A 25,665-nucleotide genomic window follows, 5' to 3' on the forward strand; every position below is an offset into this window, starting at 1 on the left:
TATAAAGAGACTTTAAAAGAGTATCAAGAGCAATCAGAAGCCAGAAACCAAAATAATAGTCATACTACTGACCAAGCTAGTGAAGATTCCCCAGCAGCTCCTCCCACCCGTGTTGACACTTGAAGTTTTTCTGTCAGATCACTGGTGCTGCAGCGGCCAAACTTGGGAGTCCAGCTGCAGCAGTGGAATTGGGAGGTTGGCACAATTGCCTGCTGGGAAGTCCTAGGGAGCCACAACAGTGGTCCACGGACCTAGGTGTCCCGGCGGGCCTTGTATACCAGGGTGTTTTGGAGAGTCTGGCTGACTTCGGTGGTTGTACCACTGGGTGCCCACTACTGAGGGATTGGGCTGCCCAAACAGTTACTGGCTGGGAGTCCCTCCAAGGTCCATACATCTGCTAGTAGAACAGAGACTGAGAAGGCTGGTACTGTGAATCTGGGCTCCAGAAAGCTGGTAGCGCAGATCCAGAAACAAGAAGGCTGGTTCCATGGATCCGGGACTTGGAAGGCTGGTAGCGAAGACCCTGGATTCGGAAGGCTGGTAACGTGAACCTGGGACCCAAAAGGCTGGTATCGTGGAATGAGGACCCTGAAGGCTCTTATAGCTGGCAGCTGCTGCTTCGGAGCTAGGAGTCCCTCTTCTGCTGTCTCAGTCCCCAGGCAGTGGGTTCTATGCTAAGAGTCTCAGGCACAGTGAGCTGGCTCTGTTGTGGACAAGCGGGGTCCTAAATGGGGAAGTGAAGGGGGACCAAAGGTTTTCCATTTTGTGTCCCCAGAGAAGTCTGTGGGTGACCTGAATCTAAATGTTCTCAGCTTATGTGATGTCCCCTCTCGTTCATGAAGCTTTAATTTCAATTTTCTGGCTTCAGCTGCCCCTCCACTCACCAATTTCAGAGTTGCAGAACCTCTGCCTCTCAGATAGGGTTCATGTTGGTTACCGCCATCTTGGATTCCCCCCCCCCCCCCAACAATGCCTTCTTAAACAGCTGCTCTTGTAGAATTAAGGACATTTGTAACTTCATTTTCTCTTTCATTTCAACATCACCTGTGTTTCCCAACTTAACAATAGCTACTTCGTCTGTTTTTTTATTTAAATTTTTTATATTAATTACAGTTTATTCACTTTGTATCCCACCTGTAGGCCCCTCCCTCATTCTCTCCCAATTCCAACCACCTTCCTTCATCTCATCCCATGCCCCTCTCTAAGTCCAGTAATAGAGGAGGTCCTCCTCCCCTTCCATCTGACCTTCGCTTATCAGGTCTCATCAGAAGGTTTAACCAGCTTCTCATTCTGCTTTTCCTTTCCATTTTCACTAGTTGTCATGTGTATCTTCTCAGTGATTTCTTGAACATATCTTTTTAATTTCAATTTCCTTCCAAAATATGGCATTGTCTTTGGTGATGTCAATGACATCTCCTAACTTTGCTAAGTCATTAGCTTAAACATTTTCAAAATTTAGATCACATCACTCTTTAAATATGGTACCATACAAAGCAATAGCCACATCTTTATGCTGATTCTTCTCATTGTTTCAAAACCTTGGAGTTTTGGTTGCTACAACCTAAAGATCAACTTTTAGCCCATTCAGTAATACTGAATTTAGAGCTTCTCCATCAGCAGATTCAGAGATTATATCCAAGGGTTTCCAGTGAGCACTGGCAATTTCAAAAGTAGATACAATAGACTCAAAACTAGAAATTTTCTTTTAACTCCACAGAATGTAAGCCTCACCTTTTTGACACTTTGATGTGCTAGTCAAATATGGGGAGATATATCCTGCATCAAATTTCATTCCTTCAATAATTTATAATTCAGTGTTTTTCAATACCTCATTGTAATGAGAGACTTTCTTCCAGTCATTTTTAATACATCAGAAATATAATGTCTTTGTCTACATTTGTAGAAAGTGCAGAAATCTAAGCAATTTTTCAGGGTTTGTCACAGGTTTAGACTGTTTATAAGTTCAGCAATTACAGTAACAACATTCAACATCAATAGGTAACATCACACCTCCCTAACTCCCACCAGGCTAGCACCTTTGCTGATCTAGTAAAAGTCCTACTTGGAAATAGAACATGCCAGAATAGGAGCAGTGGGAGTGCCACTGCTAGCCTCTTCATTTGTGTTACTGGCAACATCCTTAACACAATTAGCTCTCAGATTTTCATATTTGCCCTGAAATCAATTGATTTTGCAACAGTCACCCTATCTTTTGTTAATTCTGTACTCCCCCAATTTGTTTTGTTACCAGTGTTATTCTCTTTGACTCCATTGTAACAGCTTTAGCATTAGCAAAAAGATCTTCATCTACATCTTGATAGATTAAGGCTTGGGCATTCACACCAAAGTTTATACCTCAGGCATGGGCCTGAATGAGATGAAGAATGTCTTTTGTGGCTAAAGATTCTGGTAGTTGAAGTATTTCTGATGGCCATGGGTGGGTGGTGGGTGTACAGGCTCAGAGGCGTTGGCCATGGGCTGTGAGAGAGGAAGGTCATTTGTTTCTATTTGATTCAGTGTTTGTTATATAATCCTGGTTGGCCTTTACTTCACAAGTCACTGACTTTCATTTTAGGTTTGGATAGGTGCTCTTGTCCCCTTGTGGGGCCTAGTGAACTGTGAGGGAGGCTCCTATACCACTCCTTAGTACAAATGCCCATGTCTGTTTGCAAACTACGTGACACTAAAGGAGGATCCATACAAACTGGTAGGGCCACAGATTTGGCATGGAACAAGACAGAGGCTGTTTTCCATGTCTACAGAGAAGTTCCCTCTGGGGCTGTCAGTACTGGTACCTCCTCTTAGTAACCGTGGGATGATTAGCTAACCCAGAGCTCATGTCACCTCTACATTGGTCCAAAGGCTGTATAAAAATGCTTGTCTCTGCAAAATAAAAATAGAACTGATATCTTCTTCAATTTCTTTCTTCAGTGACTTGAAGTTCTTTTCTTACAGTTCTTTGACTTGCTTTGTTAGAGTTATGCCAAGATACTTTATATTACTCATTATATTACTTTATATTGTGAAGGGTGTTGTTTCCTTAATTTCTTTGTCAGCCAGTTTGTCATTTGTATACAGGAGGGCTACTGATTTTTTGAGTTAATTTTGTATCCAGCCACTCTGTTAAAAGTATTTATCAGCTATAGGAGTTCTCTGATAAGATTTTTAGATTCACTTAAGTATACTATGATATCATTTGTGAATAGTGATTCTTTAACTTCTTCCTTTCCAATTTGTATCCACTTGATCTTCATAGTTGTCTTATTACTCTGGTTAGGACTTCAAGTATTATATTGTAGAGATATGGAGAGAGTGGGCAGCCTTGTCTTGTTCTTGATTTCAGTGGGATTACTTAAAGTTTCTCTTTCTTTAGTTTGTTGTTACTGTATATTGCTTTTATTGTATTTAAGTATGTGTCTTGTATCCCTGATTCTTCCAAGACTTAGTCATAAAAGTCAGAAACTGGAAATAACTCAAGTCTCCTTCAACCCAAGAATGGATAAAGAAACTGTGACACATTTACACAATGGAATACACTACTCAGCTATCAAAAACAAGGACATCATGCAATTTGCAGGGAAATGGATTGAACCTAGAAAAGATCATACTGAATGAAATAAACCAGACCTAGAAAGATACAAATGGTATGTATACTCTCTTATAAACAGATTTTAGCCATATAGCACAGGATAACCTACTACAATTCACAGACCCAAAAGAGATAAGTAACAAGGAAGACCCAAGGGAGGATGTTTACATCTGACTCAGAAGGGGAAATAGAATAGACAGCAGAAGCTGTTGAAGAGAGAGAACCGAATAGGAGAGGGAGTGTTGAGAGAAATGATGGTGGAGATCAGACCTGGAGAGAACAGGGGTTTGGAGGACAAAAGGCTTACAGAAAGAAAAGAAACTGTGGGTTGGGCATCTCTGAGACAAGTTGGAGACCTAAGACAGAGTAGCCGCCTTTTAGGACATGGGGGTGACTCTAGCTGAGACTCCTAGTAGCAAGGGTCATGGACATTGAAGAGGCTACCATCTAACTAGATACCACTATTAGTGAAAGGAGGGGGACACTAACACACCCACAAAAATATTGGCTCAAAATTTATCTTGCCTATAGGCAAGGACAAACATAAAGCAGAGGTTGAGGGAATATCCAACCAATGATATTACTAATGACACTCTGCTATGCTTGCAGACAGGAGCCTATCATTGCTGTCCTCTGAGAGGCTCCACCCAGTAGTGGATTGAACCAGATGCAGAGATTCACAGCCAAACATTGAACAAAGGGCAGGAATCATGTGGAAATGTAGGGGCAAGGATAGAAAGACCTTTAGGGGACAGGAGATCCATAAGAAAATCAACAGAGCCAACTAACCAGGGCACAGGTGTGCCTGTGAAGACTGAAGCACCAACCAAGGACCATTCATGGACTGGACCTACACCTCCAGTTAATAAACAGATGCAGTTAATTGTCAGCTTGATCCTCATAGAGATTCCCAAGTAAGTTTAATGGGGGCTGATTCTGACTTGGACTCTGCTGCCTACTTTTGATCACTTCTCCCTGGTAGGGCTACCTTGCCTGGCCTCAGTGGAAGAGCTTAATTGTGATGCTACTTGATGTGCTGGGGTGTGTTGGTAGGGGATAGGGCTCCCTTTTTCCTGAAAGGTAAGGTAGGGGAATATGGGGAATTGGAGGGAAGGTGGGAACAGGAGGAGACAGGGGAAGAGCCTACAATCACAGTGTAGAGTGAATGAACAAACAAACAAACAGACAGACAGACAAGCAAATATAGATCTGTACTTCATGCTATTCTCCAAAGTTTGTTACCCAGTTGGTGACGCTCCCTCATCTGGTCCTGAAATCCAGATTCCAAACATGATGAATTAAGCAAAGATAAGAAGCTGTAAAATGTATTCAGAAAACACATCTATATCTGATAATGTTAATTTCTTTTTTGCTTTATCACCTAAATCTTCTTTGTTCATTTTTCATGTTATTTGTTTCTCTTTGACACAGTGTTTGTGATATAGCCCAGATTGGCCTTTAATTTACAATGCACCTGCTTCTGTTTTAGGTCTTCTCAGATTACAAACAATATTTTTTAGAATTAGAACTTAAATAATTCAAGTAAAAAATCAACTGATAATATGACCAGAATTCTAAATCAAGGAGAAAGACTACAAACATTTATCATAATGTTGATAAATTTTCATCTGACAGTAAGTCTGAAAACAAAAATAACTTATCTCTATAAGAAGGAAGATCTTTGAAATAACACTAAGAGATCAATCTTAAGATCAAAGCAGTTGATTGAAGATACACATATACTGAAATTGTATAAAACCTATTAAGTGAAATACTTGAAAAAAATAAAACTCAAATTCTAACGAGTTATGAACATCAAGTACTGGGACCATTTAGAATCCAAAACAGACATAACCAGAAAAAAAATATCCACATGATATCTCATTTATACTGCCAAGATTTCAAAAAACAAAATGTTGCTAGCTGTCAAAGAGACATGCCAACTCAATTATGAAGGGAAACCCTGGTAACTTTGGATTTCGAGGTAGAAACTATAAAACCTTAGGAAATCTTGAAGTAGTGTTTCTATGTGTTGTAAGACTATAACTGCCTACAAGGTTTATTATTTCCTGCATATTTGGCCCTCAAAATCAAATAAAAATTAATCTTTCAAGATAAGCACAAACTAAGAAATTCATGAAAACTATACTAACATTACAGAAAATGCTCATGGTAATGTTATACACAGGTAAATGAGGAAGAATATAAAGCACAATCATGAGAGCTCAGAAAAACATAAATCTTACTTGAAGATTAAATACAGAAGGCTAATTAAGACATGCAAACATTATTAATCCAATAGCTATCACACTTATGAGAAAGAAAGAATACCATGTATTCGAAAACACAGAAAACAAAACAAAAACATAAAACCCTCCAAAATAAGTATCTTGTTTGAGATAACCCTTAGAGTATAAATGGTGTTAATTTTCACACATTCAAGTGTTGTGCTCAGTTCATAAGACTCCAAACACCACCAGGAATCAACTCTGATGCAAGCACACAAGGGTTTATAAAATACATGCTTGAGCTTGGGCAGCAAACCTCTCTGGCTTACCAGGAGAGAAATGTATCCCCCAGCTCTAGGAGAACAGGGTTCTTAAATGGAAAAATCTCAAGCAGGCAATTTCCAAGCCTTAGTCTATTTTAGGTGCCAAGTTCATAACGGCCATGGCTCAGCAATTTGGAGGATATCTACTCGTGAGCAATGTCCGGAATGTCCTGTTACATGCTGATTAGGCTGCAGTTAGGGAAGGGGAAAGTGATTAATACATCTCATGGTTTTTCTGAGAAGCAGAGATAGGGGCTATCTGGGTGGGAGACTACTGGCCATCTGGTCTGGTTACCAAACAATGGTATCTCTCAGGGCAGGGAGGGTGTGTCTGTCTTAACAAGGTCCTTTGCCTAAACTTGTACAGGGGACTTTATCCATGTTGCCCTAAAATTCTAATATTTAAACCTTGGAACTCTCACAAGGACATATTCTGTCTGATTAGAAAGAAAATCATAAGTATTAGAAACTCACCTTTTCTACAAAATTGGATAAAGACCAGGAATGGAAAAATGGAAAAGTACATTTAATCAAACAGAATCAAAGGAAAAACAAAACTAGCTTTATTCTTACCTGACAAAGCAGAATCCAAATCAAGTTTAGTAAAAATGCTGTCGTAATAAATAAAGGTGTTTATGAATAAAGGTGACAATTTACAAAAAAGAAACAATTCTTTTAAATATATAAAGACTGAATGTTGGTCTATTCAATTTCATAAAAGTAACTCTATTATTCATAAAGGAGCATATAGGTCTTTTTATTGTTTTTTTAATTTTATTTTTCTTTTTAGTTACATTTTATTAACTCTGTGTCCCAGCGGTATCCCACTCCCTCATTCCCTCCCCAACCCCACACTCCCTCCCTCCCTGGTCTCCTCCCTGCCCCTTTCCAAGTCCACTGATAGGGGAGGACCTCCTCCCCTTTCATTTGACACTGTTTTATCAGGTATCTTCAGGGCTGGCTGTAGAGTCCTCCTCTGTGGCCTAACAGGACTGCTCCTCCCCTGGGTGGGGGGGGGAGTCAAGTAGCCTGCCCTTGACATCCTGTTAGAAATAGTCCTTGTTCCCCTTACTTTGGAAAACTACTTGGTTACTGAGCTACCACGGGACACATCTGAGCAGAAGTTCTAGGTTATATCCATAGATGGTCCTTGGTTGAGTGTCAGTCTCAGAAAAGACTCTGTGCCCGGATTTAGTTGGTCCTTGTAGAGCTCCTAACCTTTCCACATCATACTAAGTCCCTTTTTTTCATATGATTCCCTGCAGTCTGCCTAGGATTTGGTTATGAGTCTTAGTGTCTGCTTTGAAACACTCCTAGGTAGAGTATTTCAGATGCCTTTTGCGGTAGATTCCTGTCATACGTTCAATGCACATCCCATTTGTCTTTCTAAATGAGGATTGATCATCTTCACAAGTGTCCACTTTCTTGAATATCTTCTTTAGGTGTGTAGATTTCATTATGTTTATCATATTTTGTAGGTCTATATAAGCGAGTATATACCATGTTTGTCTTTCTCCTTCTGGGATATTTCACTCAGAATGATCTTTTCTAGATCCCACCACTTGCCAGCAAATTTCATTATTTCCTCCTTTTTGATTGCTGAGTAGTATTCCATTGTGTAAAAATACCACAATTTCTGTATCCATTCCTCCATTGCTGGACATCTGGGTTGTTTCCAGGTTCTGGCTATTACAAATAAAGCTGCTACAACCATGGTTGAGCAAATGTCCTTTTTGTGTACTTGAGCCTCTTTTGGATATATGCCTAGGAGTGATATGGCTGGATCTTGGGGAAGCACTATTCCTAGTTGTCCGAGAAAGCACCAGATTGATTGCCAGAGTGGTTGTACCAGTTTATATTCCCACCAGCAATGGAGGAGGGTTCCCTTTTCTCCACAACCTCTCCAGCATGTGTTGTCACTTGAGTTTTTCATCTTGGCCATTCTGATGGGTATAAGGTGAAATCTCAGGGTCGTTTTGATTTGCATTTCCCTAATGGCTAATGAGGTTGAGCATTCTTTAAGTGTTTCTCTGCCATTCGATGTTCCTCTATTGAGAATTCTGTTTAGCTCCATTCCCCATTTTTTAATTGGATTACTTGGTTTGTTGCTTTTCTGCTACTTTAGTTCTTTATATATACTGGATATTAGCCCTCTGTCAGATAAAAGGTTGGTGAAGATTCTTTCCCAATCTATAGGCAGGCATTTTGTTTTGATGCTAGTGTCCATTGCTTTACAGAAGCTTTTCAGTTTCATGAGGTCCCATTTATTGATTGTTGCTCTTAGAGCCTGTGCTGTTGATGTTCTGTTCAGGAAGTTGTCTCCTGTGCCAATGAGTTCTAGGCTGTTCCCCCTTTTTTTCCAACTGATTTAGAGTCTCTGGTTTTATGTTGAGGTCCTTGATCCACTTGGACTTTAGTTTTGTGCAGGATGATAAATATGGATCTATTTTTATTTTTCTGCATGTAGACATGCAGTTGGTCCAGCACCATTTGTTGAAGATGCTGTCTTTTTTCCATTGAATGGATTTGGCTTCTTTGTCAAATATCGAGTATTCATAGGTGTGTGGGTTTATTTCTGGGTATTCTATGCGGTTACATTGATCCTCTTTTCTGTTTCTATGCCAATACCATGCAGTTTTTATTACTGTTGCCCTGTAGTACAGCTTGAGATCAGGGATGGAGATACCTCCAGATGATCTATTGTTGAACAGTAGATCATCTGTGTTTGGAGATTCTGTGTTTTTTGTTTCTCCATATGAAGCTGAGAATCTTTTTTTCAAGGTCTGTAAAGAATTGAGTTGGTATTTTGATGGGAATTGCATTGAATCTGTAGATTGCTTTTGGCAGGATGGCCATTTTCACAATGTTAATCCTACCAATCCATGAGCATTGGAGATCTTTCCATCTTCTGATATCATCTTAGATTTCTTTCTTCAGAGACTTGAAGTTTTTCTCAAACAGGTCTTTCACTTGCTTGGTTAGAGTCACACCAAGGTACTTTATGTTATTAGTGGCTATTGTGAAGGGTGTTGTTTCCCTTATTTCTTTCTCAGCCTTTTTGTCTTTGGTATACAGGAAGGCTTCTGATTTTTTTGAGTTGAGTTTGTATCCTGCCACTTTGCTGATGGTGTTTATCAGCTGGAGGAATTCTCTGGTTGAATTTTTGGGTTCGCACATATATACTATCCTATCATCTGCGAATAGTGACACTTTGACCTCTTCCTTCCCGATTTGTATCCACTGGATCTCCTTTAGTTGTCTTATAGCTCTGGCTAGGACTTCAAGTACTATGTTGAAGAGATATGGAGACAATGGGCAGCCTTGTCTTGTCCCTAATTTCAGTGGGATTGATTTAAGTTTCTCTCCATTGAGTCTGATGTTAGCTATAGGCTTGCTGTATATTGCCTTTACTATCTTTAGGTATGTGCCTTGTATCCCTGATCTCTCCAAGACTTTTAACATGAATGGGTGTTGGACTTTGTCAAATGCTTTTTCAGCATGTAAGGAAGTGATCATGTGGTTTTTCTCCTTCAGTTTGTTTATGTAGTGGATTACATTGATGGATTTCTGTATGTTGAACCACCCTTGCATGCCTGGGATGAAGCCTACTTGGTCATGGTGGATGATATCTTTGATATGTTCTTGCATTTGGTTTGTAAGTATTTTATTGACTATTTTTGCGTCAATGTTCATAAGAGAGACAGTTCTGAAGTTCTGTTTTTTTGTTGGATCTTTGTATGGTTTAGGTATCAAGGAAACTGTGGCTTCATAGAATGAGTTTGGTAGTGTTCCTTCTGTTTCTATTTTGTGGAATAGCTTGAGGAGAATTGGAGTTAGCATTTCTTTGAAGGTCTTGTATAATTCTGCGCTGAAGCCATCTGGCCCAGGGCTTTTTTTGGAGGGGAGACTATTAATGACTGCTTCAATTTCCTTGGGAGATATAAGGCTAATCAGTCTTTCTACCTGATCTTCAATTAGTTTTGGTAGATGGAATCTGTCAAAATTATCCATTTCATTTAAATTTTCAAATTTTGTGGCATATAGGCTTTTGTAGTATGACCTAATAATTGTTTGGATTTCCTCAGTATCTATGGTTATGTCCCCATTTTCATTTCTGATTTCGCTGATTTGGATAGTTTCTCTCTGCTTTTTAGTTAGTTTGGCTAAGGTTTGTCTATCTTGTTGATTTTCTCAAAGAACCAGCTTTTTGTTTCATTGATTCGTTGGATAGTTTTATTTGTTTCTAATTGATTGATTTCAGCCCTTAGTTTGGTTATTTCCAGCTGTCTGCTCCTCTTGGGTGTATCTGCTTCTTTTTTTTTTTCTATGTTTTTCAATTGGGCCATTAAGTTGTTTGTATGTGATGTTACGAATTTCTTCGTGCAGGCACTTAGTGCTATAAATTTTCCTCTGAGCACTGCTTTCAATGTGTCCCATAAATTTGGGTATGTTGTGCCTTCATTTTCATTGAATTCTAGGAAGTCTTTAATTTCTTTCTTTATTTCTTCCTTAACCCAGCTGTCATTGAGTAGTAAGTTGTTCAGTTTCCCTGTGTGTGTCAGCTTTTTGTTGTTTCTGTTGTTGTTGATGTCTAGCTTTAGTCCATGTTGGTCAGATAGTATACAAGGGATTATTTCAATCCTTTTGTATCTCTTGAGGCTTGCTTTGTGACCCACTATATGGTCTATTTTGGAAAAGGTTCCATGCGGTGCTGAAAAGAAGGTGTACTCTTTTGAGTTTGTGTGAAACGATCTGTTGACGTCTATTAGGTCCATTTGATTTAGGGATTCTGTGAGTGCTTTTATTTCCCTATTTGGTGTCTGTCTAGTTGATCTGTCCCTTGGTGAGAGTGGAGTGTTGAAATCTCCCACTATTAAGGTATTAGGATCAATGTATGATTTACGCTTTAATAATGTTTCATTTACGAATGTCAGTGCTCTTGTATTTGGGGCATAGATATTCAAGATTGTGATGTCCTCTTGGTGGATTTTTCCTTTGATGAGAATATAGTGGCCCTCCTTATCTTTTTTGATTAACTTGGGTTGAAAGTCTATTATATTAGATATTAGGATGGCTACTCCAGCTTGTTTTCTGGAACCATTTGCTTGAAAAACAGTTTTCCAGCCCTTTACTCTGAGGTAGTGTTTATCTTTGTTGCATAGGTGTGTTTCTTGGATGCAACAGAATGTTGGATCCTGTTTCCTTAACCATTCTGTTAGCCTGTGTCTTTTTATTGGTGAGTTGAGTCCATTGATATTGATAGATAATAGTGACCAATGCATGTTAGTTCCTTTTGTAATGGAGTTGGTGATCTAACCCTGTTTCATTGCTTGTTTTCTTTTCATTTTTGTTGGGATCTTATCTGTATGCCCTGTTTTCTTGGGTGAATTTGTTTTCATTGGGTTGGAGTTTTCATTCTAGTATCTTCTGTAGGGATGGTTTGCTTTGTAGATATTGTGTAAATTTAGTTTTGTCATGGAATATTTTGTTTTCTCCATCTATGTTGATTGAACGCTTTGCAGGGTATAGTAGTCTGGGTTGACATTTGTGATCTCTTAGAGTCTCCATGATACTTGCCCAGGCCCTTCTGGCTTTCATAGTTTCTGATGAGAAGTCCGGTGTGATTCTGATAGGTCTACCTTCATATGTTACTTGGCCTTTTTCCCTTGATGCTTTTAATATCTTTTCTTTGTTCTGTAGATTTAGTGTTTTGACTATGATGTGACGTGATGTGTTTCTTTTCTGGTCTAGTCTATTTGGAGTTCTGTAGGCCTCTTGTATATTTATGGACATCTCTTTCTTCAAGTTGGGAAAATTTTCTTCTATGATTTTCTTGAAAATGTTTTCTGGACCTTGGAGTCTGGAGTCTTCTTTTTCATGAATTCCTATTATTCTTAGATTTTGTCTTTTCATAGCATCCTTGATTCCTTGGATATTTTGTGATTGGAACTTTTCTGATTTTACTTTTTCTTTGAGAGAAGTATCCATTTCTGCAAGTGTGTCTTCAGCTCCAGTGATTTTCTCTTCCATCTCTTGTATTCTGTTGGTGATGCTTACTTTTGTGGTTCCTGATCTTTTCTCCAAGTTCTCCAGCTCAAGGATTTTCTCATTTTGTGTTTTCTTTATTGATTCTAATTCTGTTTTCATGCCTTGCACCATTTCTTTCATGTGTTTGAATTTGGATTCCTGTCTCTCTACGATGGCCTCTATTTCTTTGTTCATTTTCTTTTTATATGTCACTAATTTTTCCTCTACTTGTGTATCTATTTGTTTGTCTATGTTTGCCTGTGTTTCTTTAAGGATTTTGTCTATTTCTTCTTTCTTTACCTCCAATTGACTGTCCAACTCTTTGAAAGATTTGTTCATTTCCTCCTTATGAGCCTCAAATAATTGGGCAAGCATGGCTTTAAAATCATTTTCCTGTGCTTCTGCTGAATTGGAGTATCCATCAATTTTGGGGTTTGCTGGTGAAGTTATGATGTCCTGATTTATGTTGGAAGTGCTCTTTCGCCTACCCCTGGCCATTGGCTTATCTGAAACCTTCCCTGTTTGTTTTTGGATTCTGCAGATCAGACTTGTACTCTCTCTCTCTGGCATCTGGAGAGTTATTCAGGAAGCTGAGAACTCTCAGTGTGTGCTGAGGACTAGCTGTACCTGTGGGAGAAAAGTACGCAGGCACAAATGGGGCAAATGGAAGAGAGTTTGTGCGTGTGTGTAAGTGTGCGTGGACGTGTGTCTTGAGGGACAGAGTGATGGCTAATGTTGAACCCTTGGGTGTGTGGGAGGGGCTCTGCACTGTATATGTCGCAGGCTCTAGTGATGATTGCAGCGCAATTTCTGGCATTAACTGCCTTAACTCCTCAATTATACCCACATAGCAGGAACTTCAATGTCCCTAGTGCCCCTCTGTTTCCCAAAGTGGGTATGTGGGTGGGAGGGGGTTCAATGCCTGGCTTCTGTTTTAGAAGGACCTACGATCTGGGGATCTGCACATTCTAAAGGGTGCAGTCACTTACAGGCAGGTCACTTAGCAGACATCGGGATATCCGAGCTCTCTGCTCTCTGGTTTGGCCCTGCTTCTTTGATGTGCTTCACCAGCTCCGTGCTGCTGTCACTGCCAGGTTCTGAGGTCTTGCTGCAGCTGGAGATTTCAGGGTAGTCACGGCAGTAGGGATTGGGGTAACCAGGCTCTCTGTTCTCTGGTTTGGCCCTGGTTAGTCTTAAACTGGAGGGCTGTTGTGCCCTGCCAGCTCAGTGCTGCTCCACTGCCAGGTTAGAAAGTCCCGCTGTAACTGGAGACTAGGTTGCTAGTCCCACTGCTTTCTGGGAAGTCCTGGGGTCTCTTCACTGTGCTTTACAAGCTTCGGAGGCCCAGCGCCTGGTGTGTCTAGGTTGTATGATGTTTCTGCCTGGTTTTGCTGAGTATATATCATATTCTCTGTCACTGTGGGATTGGGCGGGCCGTACTGGCAGTGATAGCGATCCTGTGGAGCTAGTATGGCGTCTAGCATACTCGGGCCCTGGGAGGGTGGTGCAGCTGCCGCGCAAATCTGGGACTCTGGGACACGTACTGCTGGCCTTTGCCTGCCACCAAAGGGCTTGGAACTCCACCTCAGTGGCTGTATACCCCAGGCAGTTAGGTCTGTGCTGAGAAAGATGAGTCCGCTGTGCCTGCTGTGTGGAGGAGGAGGGACGTCTGGGGGAGGGGAGTGCTGCGAGATCAAAGGATAATTTCTCTTCTTCCCCAAACAAGTCCCCGGGTGACCAGAGACCAAAGTTTTCACCTCCTGAGATGTTCCCTGTTGTTTAGAAAGCCTCACTGTTGTTTTCCTGGGTTAGAGGTCCTTCCATTCACCAACTCAGAAGTTTAGGTATTCCACCACTCAGAAACTGTGTCTGCTAGTCGCCATCTTGGCTCCACCCCCTCGAGCATATAGGTCTTAATACAATAATTCAGGGTCATGTCAACATCTAACTTTCACCAATTGATAGGCCATCCAGAGAAAAACTAAAAAAAGAAGCATCAAATTTTAGTTATGCTATGAACCAATCAGACTAAAAAAATTCTACAGAAAAGCTACAGAAAAAAAAATTTTTTTTCTTAAAAGCTAATGAAACTTTCCCCAAAGCAGAATATAAAACATTTATTATTTTATAGTTTGAGAATTTCAAGCATACATTTTCTATATAGCAAAATATGCCATCATTTGGGTGAAAAGGCAGCCCACAGAATAGGAAAAAAATCTTTACCAAATATACTTTTGACAGAGGGCTTGTGTCTAGGCTATATATAAAAAAAAATTTCAAAAAGCTGAACACCAAGAAAACAAACCATCTAATTAAATTGGTTACAGAAATAAACAGAGCTATGATAAAAAGAAATACAAATTAAAACTACTTTGAGATTCCTCTTACCATAGTCAAAATGGTTAAGATAAAACAACAACAGCAACAACACAAAGAAAAACAAGTGCTGGCATGGTTGTGGGAAGAGACAAACCGATTAGTTGTTAGTGAAGAGCAAACTGATTCAGCTACAATAGAAATCAGTGTGAAGTTTCATCAAAAAGCTAGAAATAGCTCCATCACTCCTAGACATATTTCTAAAGGAATCTATATCTTACTACAGAGATTCTTGCTTCTCTATACTTATTGCTACTCTGATCACAATAGCCAGGAAATGGAAGCAGCCAATATGTCTACCAATTGAAAATCAATAATGAACATGTGATACTACTCTCTTTATTTGCTTTTGAATGAAAATCATCATGGTCAAAAGCAACTTGGGGAAGTAGCTAATAGAAGCCAGGTCAGGAGCTCAAGAAAGAACTTGGAGGCAGGAACTCCAGCAGAGACCATGAAGTAATTAATACTGCTTACTGACATGCTTCCAGACTCATGTTTAGATGCCTTTGGTATATAGCTCAGGTCCACCCTACATAAGGATACAACTGACTACAGTGCATGTGGGAGCCTCCCTGTATCAATTAGCCAACAAGAATGCCTCTTCAGGCCAATCCAATATGGCAATTCCCCAACCTTAGTTCCTTATTCCCAGATGTTGTACCATACTTTTTTTCCTAGAGCAAAAGAACACACAAACACATCAAAGAAAACAACCCATGTCTCTATACAAAAAGAACCCATGATGTACTAAAGTAACAATTTCAGTAATATTCAACTTGTTGAATCAACAAATTTTTACTAGGGTTAGTAACAGAAGTATAGGGCAGGAGTTAGTCAAAAGAAGCAAGAATTACTCACAAGCAGCTTTCACACACACACAATCCACTTCCACTGGGGTGAAGATTCAGGAATGCTGCAACAGTGCAGTCTCTGCAGAGTTTGCAGGCAAATTGATAGTCTGAATATCTACTTTTTTTTTTTTTTAACTTGGATGGCCATAATCTTCTCCCTCAGCATTCCTTTATATACCAGGTTCTGAAGAATCTTCCATGGTTCTCTTCCTTAACTGGTAACATTTTATTTACCTCCTGAGTGTCACAGGCCTCCCTCCTAGAAAAAAAAAAAGTTTCATTTCAGAAAGAATGTTTCATTTTGAAGGAAAGTGCCATATAATGCAAGGTATCAAGGTATGTGAAATAGACAATTAAAATTATCTACCACAGGTATATCATATTATTATCTGAAATTTTTTTTATTTTTAGCTGAATATTTTCTATATGTGTGTGTGTTAATTTAGATATAAACATAAACATGTATACATATATTAAACTTATATCCAAGTATGGTGGAAGAATCTAAATTGAAAATTTTCTATCTATATTAATTCTTGCCAAAATTGAACACAGAGAATATAAAAATATGAGTAGTTCTATATAAAGCACAGAATGTTGCTTTGGTTCAAATGAAGAAAATCCTAGGAAAATTAATGAATTCTCTGTTGAGTTATAACAGACCTTTAAATATAACCTAGCATTAATGCTCCAAAAACTGTGCCATATAACAGAAAGGGAAGAAACACTTCTGAAATTATTAAATCGTTGGATTTAAGCAGACCCCACATGAAGCCATAATTATTCTGGTAACCAAACTAGATACAGACATGGGCAAGGAGAAAACTATTCACGAACACATGTGATGATTATAGAAGCAAACATCCTTAATGAAGTTATTGAAAATTGAATGCAGCAATGATTTAGAAAGATCATACAGCATGATCAAGTTGGTTCCATTGCAGGAATATGTAAATTGCACATTGTAGGGAAATCTGTAATCATATAAACACATAAACAGAAAAAATAAGAATCATATGATTGTTTCAACAGCTGCAGGAAAAATCAAGAAAATTCAACTTGCCTTCATAATAAAAATCCTAAAGGAATTAGAAATAGTAGAAACATGCTTAAACAAAATAAAACACTAAATATGGCAAGTAAACATACTGATTATAGGAAAACTGAAATTGTTTTCTTTAAATTTAGGAAGATGACAAACATTAAATCTTACTACCAGAGGCAGTGAACAACTCCAATGAAACAGTGTCTTCCAGGCACATCATAACTAGTGTACATATGAACTCTCAGGGACAGTGGCAGCATGCACAGAACCTTCATAGATTAAAACCAGGCAGGTTCCCAACAGTGAGATGAGGAAGTAGACACTGCATCTTCTAAGCAAGGAACTGTGTTGCAATTGATGCCTGCTAGAAAAGGAAAAGAAGTTTTCTTCAGTGCAGTTTTCACTGGGTATATTATCCACACACTAGGGCAGGCCAACAACAATAAAACCAAGTTTGTTTTTTTTTTCTGTGTGTGTGCTTTTTGTTTCATTTTGGTTTTTTTTTTTGGCACTTTTTTGTTTTTAATTTTTTTCTCTCTCTTTTTTTCCCTCCTAATCTCTCCCTTCCTCCCCCTTCTCCCCAAGTCCACTAGTAGAGGAGGGTTTCTTTTTCTTCCTTCTGATCCTAGTCTGTTAGGTCTCATCAAGAGTGGCTGCATTGTCTTGTTTTTAATTTTATTTATGTTAATTTATGCTTGTTTTAGAGAGACAGAAAATAAATTTGGGTAGATTGGGTGGTGAAGATAATCTGGAGGTGGGGGATGGAAAACATAATCAAAATGTATTCTGTGAAAAATGTTAACAGGAAAAATGCTGCAAAATGAAGTATAAGACAGTGGAAGTGGGTGAAGAGGCAGGGAAATTAATGGTGAACCCTGGGAAAAGAAAGAATTGCATTTTGAAACCAACTGGAAATAATGGACTTACCAAGAACAATTTTCAGCCCTTTGGAAAACAATGTGGAACATGTTAATCCCATAATTCAGTAACAAGCAACAAATGTATAGTCATTAGGGAACGTAGTAGTAGTGCCTATTAGTAATTATGATAAGTCCTACGAAATGCCAAAGCAGATTTCTCATAATTGAGTATAATTTTTTTCAGATGAGGTTGAAATAAAAATCATAATGACCCAGGCATAACAGGTAGCCAACTGAGCATATGGAAAATGTTAAGTGGAGTCCTGTGCATTAGAATTAGAAAAAAGCTGTAAGAACATTTCCAGAAGGACAATATACAGAGTTCTGGGAACACATGTCCATCAAAACCCCTGGAAATGATTTTCATTTTTACTGTATTTTCTTGGGCAAATAACTTTGACAGCATTTTTTACTGACTGCTGTTTTTTTTTTTTTTTAATTGACTGCATTTTTTTTTACTTCTTTTTTTTTAAATTACACTTTATTCATTCTGCATCCCCCCATAAGCCCCTCCCTCCTCCCCTCCCAATCCCACCCTCCCTCCTCCCTCCTCCCTCTGCTTGCATGCCACTCACCAAGTCCACTGATAGGGGAGGTTCTCCTCTCCTTTCTGATCTTAGTCTGTCAGTTCACATCAAAAGTGGCTGCATTGTCCTCTACTATGGCCTGGTAAGGCTGCTCCCCCCCAGAGGGAGGTGATCAAAGAGCAGGCCAATCAGATGATGTCAGAGGCAGTCCCTCTTCACATTACTATGTAACCCAATTGGACTCTGAACTGCCCTGGGCTACATCTGTACAGGGGTTCTGGGTTATCTCCATGAATAGTCCTTGGTTGGAGTATGAGTCTCTGGGAAGTTCCCTGTGTTCAAATTTTCTTGTTCTGTTGCTCTCCTTGTGGAGACCCTGTCCTCTCCAGCTCTTACTATTTCCCAGTTCTTACCTAAAATTCCATTCACTCTGCCCAACAGTTGCCCATCAGGCTCAGCATCTGCTTTGATAGTCTGAAGGGCAGAGGCTTTCAGAGGCCCTCTGTGATAGGTTCCTAGGTTGTTTCCTGTTTTCTCCTTCTTCTGATGTCCATCCTCTTTGCCTTTCCGGACGGGGATTGGACATTTTAGTTAGGGTCCTCTCTCTTGCTTAGTTTCTTTAGGTGCACAGGTTTTAGTGGGTTTGTCCTGTGTTGTATGTCTATATGAGTGAGTATATACCATGTGTGTCTTTTTGCTTCTGGGACAACTCACTCAGGATGATCCTTTCCAGATCCCACCATTTACCTGCAAATTTCATGATTTCTTTATTTTTCATTGCTGAGTAATATTCCATTGTGTAGATGTACCACAATTTCTGCATCCATTCTTCAGTTGAGGGGCATCTGGGTTGTTTCCAGCTTCTGGCTATTACAAATAAAGCTGCTACAAACATGGTTGAGCAAATGTCCTTTTTGTGTACTTGAGCCTCTTTTGGATATATGCCCAGTAGTGGTATGGCTGGATCTTGAGGAAGCGCTATTCCTAGTTGTCTGAGAAAGCGCCAGATTGATTTCCAGAGTGGTTGTACAAGTTTACATTCCCACCAGCAGTGGAGAAGGGTTCCCCTTTCTCCACAACCTCTCCAGCATGTGTTGTCACTTGAGTTTTTGATCTTGGCCATTCTCATGGGTGTAAGGTGAAATCTCAGGGTTGTTTTGATTTGCATTTCCCTAATGGCTAGTGAGGTTGAGCATTTCTTTAAGTGCTTCTCTGCCATCAAAGACCTCAACATAAAACCAGACACATTAAATCTGCTTGAAAAAAAAGTGGGAAATACCCTAGAACTCATTGGTACAGGGGAAAACTTCCTGAACAGAACACCAACAGCACAGGCTCTAAGAGCAACAGTCAATAAATGGGACCTCATGAAACTGAAAAGCTTCTGTAAAGCAAAGGACACCATCATCAAAACAAAGCGACCACTTACAGATTGGGAAAGAATCTTCACCAACCCTTTATCTGACAGAGGACTCATATCCAGTATATATAAAGAACTAAAGAAGCTGAAAAGCAGCGAACCAAGTAATCCACTTAAAAAATGGGGAACAGAGCTAAACAGAGAATTCTCTGTAGAGGAATACCGAATGGCAGAGAAGCACTTAAAGAAATTGACTGCATTTTTAACTGATATTTTTTGAATTTTAGAACATGATCTTAAATTGTGTTTGTTTGTTTGTTTATTTAGATGCGGGTTCTATCTGCATATACAACTGCATGCCAGAATAGGGAATCAGATGTCAATACAGATGGTTTTCAGCAGCCATGTGGTAGCTGAGAATTGAATTCAGGAACTGAGAAAGAGGAGACAGTGCTTTTCACTGCTCTGTCTTCTCTCCTGTCTCGATCTTGCTATTTTTTAAGGGTGAACATTAATTTTTAATATCTTAAGGGGATAAGTTATGATACATGACTTCTCATTCACATCACGTACATGGTTAAATGGGAGGAGTTTCCTGGTAGAGTCTGAAGAGTGAGGAAATTACTGGTATATTCTGAGGGGGAGGAGCTTAATGGTAGTATGCTGAAGAGGGAGGAGCTTCCTGGTAGGGGTTGCACTGTATAGAATTGAGATTTTGTTTTCCAGGCAACGTCTTTCAAGGTCTCAGTCTTCATCATCATGGCAGCAAATGGAAAGTGCAGGTAGAAGTGGGGAGGGGTACTATGTGCTTCTGAACCAGGCCTTGAAGTAGTATAAGCCAGAATGTAACTGCATGTTTACCTTAGTAGGACATGTGATCCCAATATGTCTTCATATCTCCCATATGCAAAGCAAAATGGATTTGCTAAACCAGAAATGTCTGATACATGAAGGGAACAAATTAATAGGGAGCAATATGAAAGATTGTGTAGACTTGGAAAGAAATGAAGTGCAGATTGTCAATGACCTTCTAGGCTTTGCTGCCATAGGTACCACATCTATGCAAACACATTCCCTATGATAGCTTGTATCTTCTTATTCTAAAACGAGCTGATGTTGGTTTATGTCATTCACAGCCAAGATAGTCCTAACAAATATTCTCTCAGGTGGCAGGATGATTTTTAACAGGTTTTGATGGTACATGTATTTTGTGTAGTAACTGTTTCAACCAAATACTGCCTGAATTTCTGTATGGCACCTATGTGCTATCATGTACATGTTCATAAATTTTCATGTTCTCACCTAAACTTCTCCAGAGAACTATTTAAGATAATTTAAATTCTTTTGATCAATATTCAGTGTATTCTGATGTGCTGTTTTCTAACATATACCCAGCACTTCCTTCTTCATTGACAGGGTGAACACCAACAAAGGCCAGTGGTCTAGGAAATCTACTTCACCTCCATTTAAACAATGCTCCCATTTAAAAAGCATAAGAACACCAAAATCACCTTAGGAGGCCCAAATTAACTTGTTCCTCCATTGAAGAGCAAGATTAAACTGTTATTTTTTCACCTACTTACCTCCACCCGCCCCCATTAATTCTCTCTCTGTCTGATTCATGACAGCTGTTAAATAGCTAGACATTTAGGTATAGTCAGACTGAACTTATAAATCAGTGCATCTGATATAATAATCAGCCGTTAGAGGCAAAGAGTGTTCATGCTGTCTTGGTTTGGTTTTCTTATGCTAGAATTCAGCTGCAGCATCTGTTTAAAGGAGTTAAAGCAATTTTAAATATTCAACTCCAGGATGCCAATGTCAACATGGAAATATATTCAAATCAGTGACACTGGGATGGAAATAGGACTTCCTGAGATCTTGCTATATTGAAAACAAAAAATATTAAGTACAGGTAATGCCTCTTGAAAGAACAATAAAAAAATATGGAGTGCAAAAAAGAAAGATTCCTTGAAATGATCTTATATTGCACATAGGAAGAATAAAAAGGCAAGACAGTTGTTACAATTGCACATTTAGCATCCATTTATTTTTTTTCCTGTGCAAACTGTCTGGTATAGTTGCTTCACATGTAGAGAGCAACTTTCAGCAAAACTGTCTCTATAGGCATTTTGGCAAGCATGAAGATAAGTAAATAAAATAAATGTCGTGGTTAGTTGGGGCTGAAGGGTAAAAAAAAGAAGAAACCAAAAAATTTGTTTAAGCATTTCTTCTGGGGACAATCTAATGTTTCCACTCCTGACTAGCAGTCCTTAAATGTTCTCAAGGCAATCATACACACAGCACATGCAAACACACACAAACACAGACACACACCCACAAAGATGGCCAAAGGTCTGATATTTGATCAGCAATGTGTGAAAGTTCGACTACATTTTACAACTAAACGATGAAAGGCTTTCTACAGAATCTCGCTTACATGAGGTTAAATCCTAAGGGTATAACTAAAATATTAAAAGCACAAATTGTAGATATGTACATTTAGGGGCCATGGGCTATATTGTTGACATTTTCATTCTTTCCTTGAATGTCAAACTACATTTGACTTACTGAAAGCAAATCATTCTACAGATAGCCATTAGTACTTTTCTTTAATGTGCATGGGTGCTTTGCTTGTTTCTTTGTTTATGCACCATACGCATGTAATGCATGTCAAGTCCCCTTAGTCCCTTGTGATTAAAGGTACAGATGGTTATGAGCTACCATGTTAAGTGTTAGGAATTGAAAAAGGGGCCCCTGGAAGAGTAGCCAGTTCTATTAACCCCTAAGTCATCTTTCCAGCTCTATATTAGCACTTTTAAAACCACACAAAGCTAAAAATACTACGATTAAAAGCAAATGAAACAATAACAACAGAGACATGTTTTGAAATGATCCTGTAAAATGAAATTTAGGGTCTTTGAGTGATTTAGGCCTAGTCATGTATCCCCATATTTGAATTCTCTTAGCAATGACAACTCAGAATTAGTTCCATCAGTCTGTGAAACACTTTCCATCTTCAAATAGTCATGAGCTCTGTGACCTCGTCCTTACAATCATGCTTCAATGCAAACCACTGCATTGGTTTAGGCAAACTTGTTGTTTTTTGTTTTGTTTTGTTTTGTTTTGTTTTGTTTTGTTTTCTAGTAATAGGATTAGTCAGTAGTCAAAATTGGTATTAAATTTGGAAGGCTGAGAAAGTATGCCATTGGAAACAAAGAAATTTATGAAAGAACGCAAAATTTGGAAAAACAGATGTAATGAACTCTAATAGTATACAGTCAAATCGAAAGATATATCCTACCAAATCATCAAACTGGATAAATTCCTTAAGGAGAGTAGATCTTTTAAGAAGAATACAGTTACACATATCCTATATAGATTTTAATGTCCAAATCTTAATCTTCCTAACTCATTTTAGAGATCAGGAAAAAAGGTAACAAAACATGAATGTCATGTATAAGCTGGAAACTATATTTATCATTTAGAATTACCAGGGTGAAATACTTTCCTCTACACCATACCAAGCTACCTTTTACTCTAGAACTTTTTTATCCTGTAAAAAATGCCATCAATTTTCCTGTGTTATACTTAAAAAGTTTGTGTGTGTGTGTGTGTGTGTGTGTATAAACCCCCTTCTGCTGTACCTTCTTCTGAATCTTGAGATGCCAAGGTTTCATTGAAGAACTTTTCACACATTTGGTTGTAAAGGTAGGTTATAATTTTGGTGGGAGGGTTTTTCTTAGTTTTTTTTTATTTACTTATTTATTTAATCAGTTTATAGCCTGATCCCAGTCACCCTCCTGACAGTCCCACCCTTACACCCCATCCACCCGTTTGATCTTCTTTCTTTTCAAAGAAGTGGGGAAGCTCCCAAAAGGTACAAAGCCACACTGACATCTAAAGTTCCAGCAGAACTTAGCACATCCTATCCCACTGAGGGCAAACAAGGCAACCCACCTAGGAGAAAGGGATCCAGAGGCAAGTAGCAGATTCAGAGACAGACCCTACTCCAATTGTTAGAGGACCTATATGTTGCCCAAGCTGCACATCAGCTACATATTTGTAGGGGTCTATTCTATACTTGCTTTTAGGTTGGTGTACCAGGCTCCGTGAGCTGTCATGGGCCCAGGTTAGTTTACTCTGTAAGTGTATTTGTGGTGTCCCTACCCCCTCTGACTCCAATTTATCTTTCCTCTCACTCTTCCAAAAAAACTACCTCTGCTTGGCTGTGGATCACTGCAACACTCCCTGTATTCATCACATGAATACAGTGCACAAGTGGGGTGCAGGGATGTTCTGTGAAAATGGATGATAATCCCTTGAGAAGAGGTTCTAAGAAGACAATTGTCTATCAGGCAGAATGGCCTGATAGAGACAAATTATCTTTCATTAAAATGTATTTAAATGAGTTTCTTAGAATATACTTTGTTGAACTGCAAGGACAAGGTCTTAATTTGCTGGTGATAAAAGCAATGCTGAAGCCTAATTTGGACGGAAGGTGCTTTAGATTAATGTTGCCAAAACTTGAAACAGCAGAAACTTAGCTGCCATACCTTAAGGAGAAAAAAAAAAACTTACCCCCAAATTAAATATAATTTTCCATAGAAAACAATGATTTTTATAATGATATAATTACATCAATTTCTCTAGTTCCCTGTCCTGGGATCTACCCCTCCCATTCACTTACCCCCTCTCTAAAATTCTTAGCCTCTTTTTATTTTTTAAAAAACTGGTGTTCATATTTACACAGGCAACATTATATAGACAAAATATGATGTGTGTGTTTGTGTGTGTAGAGCAACTTTTTACGTAATGAAATATTTCTTCTAAGTGGGAGGAAGAAAATTAATAAAAATCAGTAACAATATTTGCATGTTTCAGAAAATTCAATCTTAGATTATCTAGAAGGTCAAATTAATTAAATAAGTTAAATAAGCAGTAACAGTTGGTGGTGAAGGAGATCATCCTGCCATCTGAGTAGCTTGGTTCATGCAAGGAACTCAAGGCATGCTTATTTAAGCAGTCATTACTCAGGCTTGGGTGGGATTTTCAGTTATTTTTCTGACCTTGAGTCTTCCATGATATTGTCCCTAACCCCTCTATAAGTATTCCTAATAAACTTATTGGTTCAGTAAGCTGGATTAGAATGAAAAAATTTCAGTGATTTGTAGGTTTCCTGTTCGAAATTTATAGATATCTGCTCACCTCTATCCAGGAATTTTCACAGAATATGAAAAAGGCTGTGGAGGAATTTTAGGAAGCAATAATTCACCCCTGACTGATATTTTTCTTTTATTCTGGATGATGAAATAATGGGACTTCTGTATATTGCAATTAAATTCTATATGTTCAGGGTGTGCCATAATTGAGAGACAAAATATGTTAAGGCTGTGTTGTCTGCTATTACAAGCTATAATAAATGATGAATTACAGGAGCATCATTTGAATAATATTTCATTTTCACAGTTATAGAAGTACAAGACGAAAGTAGAAACAGATTCAGTTTTTAAGAAGGGTAATATTCAGGTTTGGAGATATTTAAGGAGGAAGAGGACATGGAAAAAGCAACAAAGAAAGAGAAGGAGAAAAGGAGGGATGAAGTGGTACACAGAATGTGAGAGGGAGAAGAAGAGGAAAAGAGATTAGAGAGTGAGTGAATGGCTGATATCATTGTATTTTCTCTTTTCTTATATATGCAATATTCTCAAAGTGGGAGTCAGTACCCATATTATCATTGGAATCTATTAAATTTCAAAGTCCTCCTGCTAATTCCATCACAATATGGGATAGATATTCACCATTAATGAGCATGGAAACTCATTCTAGCCCATGTGTCAATGACTCTGACATCTGGAGACTGTAAGTGAGAGAGAAATCTTCACCTAAAAAGTTAGAAATATATTCACTAATTCTCCTTCCACTGTTGTACACAACACAGCTTTTTTTCTTTATTATTGAATTAGCTGTTTATATTTTAATTTTTACAGTTTATTCATTTTATATCCAATTGTAGCTTCCTCTGTCAACTCATCCCAGTAACATCCTTCCTCCATTTCCCCCCATTTCTCCTTTCCCCAGTCTACTAAAAAGAAGAGTTTTCTCCTGCCATCTGCTCCTAGCTTATCTAGTATCTTCAGGGCTGCCCGGATCCTTTTCTTTTGTGGCCTAGCAAGGCCACATCTCCAGTGGGAAATGATAAAAGATCAGACAACCAAGTTTATGACAGAGGCAGATCTTTCTCCCTTTACTAATACATCCACAAGGAGAATGAGCTGCCTATTGGCTGTATATGAGCAGGGGGTCTAGGTCCTCTCCATGTATAGTCCTTGGTTGATACAGAATCCCCTTGGCACAGATTTCCAGTCATTAAAAACAAGGAAATAATAAAAATTTACAGGGAAATGGATGGAACT

The 25,665-nt window shown here is 38.8% G+C and overlaps 1 pseudogene; it reads right to left on the reverse strand.

The window, feature by feature from the left end:
- Positions 1 to 397: 397 nt before the first annotated feature.
- Positions 398 to 25,665, reverse strand: part of LOC110543094 (60 kDa heat shock protein, mitochondrial-like) — a 111,200-nt pseudogene continuing 85,932 nt past the window's right edge.

This window comes from Meriones unguiculatus, assembly GCF_030254825.1.
Source record: "Meriones unguiculatus strain TT.TT164.6M chromosome X unlocalized genomic scaffold, Bangor_MerUng_6.1 ChrX_unordered_Scaffold_30, whole genome shotgun sequence".
NCBI classification, from domain to species: domain Eukaryota; kingdom Metazoa; phylum Chordata; class Mammalia; order Rodentia; family Muridae; genus Meriones; species Meriones unguiculatus.